We start from the raw sequence: 5000 nt of genomic DNA on the forward strand, positions 1-5000 counted from the left end.
CTTACAGTACCTAACTTTACCATACTTTACCTCACCTTATCTAACCTCACCTCACCTTGCAGTACCTCATCTAATTTTACCTCACCTCACCTTACCTCACCTGAGTTTGCCTAGTTATCTTTACACTAGTTTACCTGACGTTACTTGATTCTCTCTCTCTCTCTCTCTCTCTCTCTCTCTCTCTCTCTCTCTCTCTCTCTCTCTCTCTCTCTCTCTCTCTCTCTCTCTCTCTCTCTCTCTCTCTCTCTCTCTCTCTCTCTCTCATTCTTATCAGCTCTTTTTCTCTCCTCTCTCCACTCCTTCTCCTCGTCTTTCTCTTCCCTTCATGTTCCCCTTTCCCCTCACTCATCACCTTCCTTCCCCCTCTCCCTCCTCTCCCCAAGATCACGTGCCTGTACCTCTCCCCTCTCCTCCTCCCCATTACCCATCCTCCTCCTCCCCCTCTACTATTTTCTCCACTCATCCTCTCCCCCTTTTACTGCCCAGACTCTCCCTTGCCTCTCTATATCTCTCCCTCCTATTCGTCTTAAGTCATCGTTTGTATTCATTGTTGTTTGTGTGTGTGGACGAGAGAGAGAGAGAGGGAGGAGAGAGAGAGGGAGAGAGAGAGGAGAGAGAGAGAGAGAGAGAGGAGAGAGAGAGAGAGAGGAGAGAGAGAGAGAGCAAGGCCAAACATAAGTATATATTAATATCAATGATGCGTGTCTGAGTACAAAAGAAAGAAGAGAGAAAAAAAAATAGAAGACTTGCTTTACGAAGGATTGCATTGTTAGAATCTCTCTCTCTCTCTCTCTCTCTCTCTCTCTCTCTCTCTCTCTCTCTCTCTCTCTCTCTCTCTCTCTCTCTCTCTCTCTCTCTCTCTCTCTCTGACGCACAAAATTGAAAAAAAATTGAAGATTGCTGTTGGTATTTAAATATCAAAATAACACACACACACACACACACACACACACACACACACACACACACACACACACACACACACACACACACACACACACACACACACACACACACAGACTGCATTGTACGTACCCACAAACGACACTTAACCTTCATTTGACCTAACACACACACACACACACACACACACACACACACACACACACTAACATTCCCTCCAATATTCAGTCTAGCCTCCTCCTCCTCCTCCTCCTCCTCCTCCTCCTCCTCCTCCTCCTCCTCCTATTCGAGTCACAAACAGGAATGACACCAACGTAGGTATTTTGGTCCTAGGGTACGTGGTGGTGGTGGTGGTGGTGGTGGTGGTGATTGTTTGGAAAGATGGTGTTGCCTGTTTTTTGCTTTTTCTTTTCCTTTTTTTCCTTTTAATCCTTTTCTTTTTATATATTTTTCGGTTATAGTAGAAAATGTCCTTTGTCTCACATTTTTACTCTTATTAGCATTTTGTTTATTCCTTTATTTGCTTCGTATCCAATTATTCTCCTTCTTTCCTTGTTTATTCATATTTTCATCAGTGTCTTCTCTCTTCCTTCATTCCTGTCTACGTATCACCATTTCATTATTCACTCGTTCCTTCATTCCTTTTCTGATTTTCTTTTAAATTTACTTATTCATCTTTTTGTTCTATCCATTCTCTTCTTTATTATTATTCTTTCCTACGTATCACCATTTCATTATTCATTTGTTCCTTCATTTCCTTTTCTGATTTTCTTTTTAAATTTACTTATTCATCTTTTTGTTCTGTTCATTCTCTTCTTTATTATTATTCTTTTTTTTTTTCTCATATTTAACACTAAACCAACCATTCCCTTTTCATTCCATTTCTTCCTCTTATCCTCTTCTTATTCTTTCCATGTTCATTACTTTCTTTTAACCCTTTCGCTTATTTTTTTTTTTCATAATTCTTGTTACTGACTGCGTTTTCTATATTTACTCATCTTCCTATCATTCTTTTCTTATCCATCTTTCTTTGTTATCTTCAGAGAGAGAGAGAGAGAGAGAGAGAGAGAGAGAGAGAGAGAGAGAGAGACTAGTGATTCAACGCAAAACATCATTAATCAGTCTTGTTAATGCAGTTGTAAGGTTGAAATGTGATGGAAGAGGAGGAAGAGAAGCCGGTCAGTAGGAGGAGGAGGAGGAGGAGGAGGAGCAGCAGAAAATAGTGATGGAGGAGGAGGAGGAGGAGGAGAGAAAGTGGAGGTGGTGATGTTGTGTTGTATGTGGAAGACTAATGACTTGCAGAGGAGGAGGAAGACGAGAAGTAGGGGGAGGGGGGAACTACAACAATGGTGTGGGAGGGTGTGGGGGTGAGTTGGGGAAGGAGTAGGCTGTTGTTGTGTTAATTGGGGGAAAGGAGGGGGGTGAGTTGCAATAGTTGGGCATACAGTGTGGAAAGTGGTTGGGATTGTAGTGGCAGTTAAAAAAAAGAGTTGGGGATGATTAAGAAGGGAGGGGACGTGGGGGTGGTGGAGGAGGAGGAGGAGGAGGAGGAGGAGGAGGAGGAGATTGCTTCGTATCTGATCTGTTGCCAAGGAAGAGGAGGATGAGGAGGAGGAGGAGGAGAGGACACATGAACTAGATATATGAAGAGAAGGAGGGATAAGAGAAGAAAGGAACAAGAAAAGGAGAAGGGAGGAGGGAAGGAAGAAAAGTAGGAGGAGGAGGAATAGGAAGCTAAAATATGGGAGATTAGGTCAGTGGGGAGGAGGAGGAAGAGGAGGAGGAGGAGGCGACTAAGTAAATTCAGACGACAGGATAGGGCTGGGAAAAGGAGGAGGAGGAGGAGGAGGAGGAGGTAAGTATGGATATAAGGTAGAGGAGCGAGGAGGAGGTGAGGGAGGAGGGAGGGATGGGGCGGGGAGGTGAATGGTCAGATCATAGAAGGAAGGATCAGTAAAGAGGAGGAGGGAGGGAGGACAGTGAGCTCCACACCGCTGCCGTGCCTACACCCACCACACATCACCACCAGGACAGAGACAGTGAGAAAGAGGCCCACATGAAACACCCCCGCGCCGCACCTTTCCTGCGTTCACAAAGTCTCTAGTGGAAGTGACACGGGTTCTGAAGGGTGTTTTGACGGTTTCTAGTGGCAGATTAACAAGATTTGCACACTGTAACAGGAGAAACACACTTGAGAACCGTGCTAAGTACCTCTGGCCTTAGCCGTGGCGAGAGAGAGAGAGAGAGACAGCAAAGCGTTTCAGAAGACGAGAGAGAAAGAGACACGAACTTAAGAAAACAAGGTCATTTGCAAAGTGCGAGGCCGGCCAGCAACCCGCCCGCCCAACCCCACCATGATGGCAGGAGGGTACCGTGGGAGCGGGGGTGGTGCAGGGGGAGGGGGAACACGCACCCCTGGCACCGTCACCCCTGCAGGCTCCCTCACCCCCAGGACGCCACACCCCAGTTTCCCTCTCCAACAAGAAGTACTATGACATCATGGCGTGAGTATTGTGTGGGGCAGGTGGAGGAGGAGGAGGAGGTGGTGGAGGAAAAGGGGAGGTGGAGTAGGAGATGAAGCAGACTGTGGAAGAGGTGGAGATATATCAAGCAAAAGGAGGTAGTGGATGAAGAAAAGGAGTAGGAGGAGGAGAAGGAGAAGCAGTAGACGAAGAATGAAGGTGGAGATAGGTCAAAAAAAAAGAGAAAGGACAGTAAATTTAATTATAGAAGGAGAAGGAGGAGGAGGAGGAGGTAGAAAGTGAAGACCACGAGATGACACGAAGAGAAGCTGCAAAAAATAACACAAGGCCTACGCGCGGCAGTGAGGGATCCTGCCTCTACCCACCTGTCTGTCTCCCACCTGTCCTCAAACTGGCTCACACATTCCCTCATTAACAAGGACTCTACACTAACAGCCACGGACGATATTCTGAAACATCTGCGCCGCATCTCCATTAATTTAAAAAAACCGCTAATTGAAGTTACACGAGTTTTTAAGTGTTTTTTTTTTTACAGTTCTAATGACAGATTAACAAGATTTCTACATTTTGTATAGAAGAAATGGTCTTGAGAACCCGGCTAGGTCATGTCTGTGGCCTTTGAAGTAGTGGTGGTGAGACAGCGAAGCGTTTCAGAATACGTCCCCCGGATTACTGAGTCTGTTCCAGGCCTCTTCCGCTTCTTTTGCAGGACTACGGCTTGCTTCCTTGCTGTGTTGCATTCTGCGTCTTGTCTGTTTATTGACTGAAGTCCTACTGGTATTTCTTGCTTTCGTTCATATCTTGTTAGTTTGTTAGTTTTATTGACCAAAATAGAAGACAGCAAACACAGACTGGTCAGAACATACGAGTGTGCTTTAAACAGGTTTGGATCAGGTCTTGGAACACAGGCGCTGGTCTGAATAAACAAGTATACTGTGACAGGTTTGGAGTTAAGTAAGTAAGGTCTTGATGAAACACACAGGCAGTGAGGTACAAATCAGTAAGTGTACTTCATCTGGCTCCAATAAGGGCCTAAAACACTCAGGCACTGCTCTAAATAAACATGCGTAATTGTAGAGGTTCGAATTAGGATCTTGAAACACACACACACACTGCTCCAAATAAACAAGTGTACTTTGACAGGTTCGAATCTCTTAAAACACAGTTACTGATTAAAAAAAAAAAAAAAAAAAAAATTACAGGCAAAAAAAAATAAAGTAAAAAAAAACACACTAACAGAAAAAAAAACACTAACAGCTTCGAATTAGGATCTTGAAACACACGAGTATCCTTTTTGTAACAAGTGACGCAAGAACAAAACACTTGACGATCATTCCAACACAACCTCCACACCCATCCCCTTCAATGCTACTCGCCGCATCCTTCCCTCTTCACCACCAACACCAAAACCTTTCTTCTGGTCCCACACATCCACCTCCAAACATTAATTATTACACTGGCTCGCTAAGAAATGTAATATCTATTTTATTTTATTTATTTCATTTTTTTTTTTTCAATACTCCTTTCTTATCGACGCTTGTAAAAATTTCCTGCATTGTATTGTTAGTGGAGTGAAGGGTTGCATAATAGTGAAGGGGTTAATGTGAAGGATAC

General features: G+C 44.2%; 1 protein-coding gene and 1 long non-coding RNA gene across 2 annotated transcripts in view; both read left to right on the forward strand.

The window, feature by feature from the left end:
- LOC135115401 (uncharacterized) overlaps positions 1-3257 on the forward strand; it is a 22861-nt gene extending 19604 nt beyond the window's left edge. Inside the window, exon 2 of the long non-coding RNA XR_010275985.1 lies at positions 3084-3257. This is a non-coding gene — a long non-coding RNA (uncharacterized LOC135115401). The remainder of the gene's footprint in view (positions 1-3083) is intronic.
- LOC135115400 (TSC22 domain family protein 2-like) overlaps positions 1-5000 on the forward strand; it is a 114669-nt gene that overhangs the window by 83146 nt on the left and 26523 nt on the right. The window lies entirely within an intron of this gene.

The sequence above is a fragment of the Scylla paramamosain genome, chromosome 29 (genome assembly GCF_035594125.1).
Source record: "Scylla paramamosain isolate STU-SP2022 chromosome 29, ASM3559412v1, whole genome shotgun sequence".
Lineage (NCBI taxonomy): Eukaryota > Metazoa > Arthropoda > Malacostraca > Decapoda > Portunidae > Scylla > Scylla paramamosain.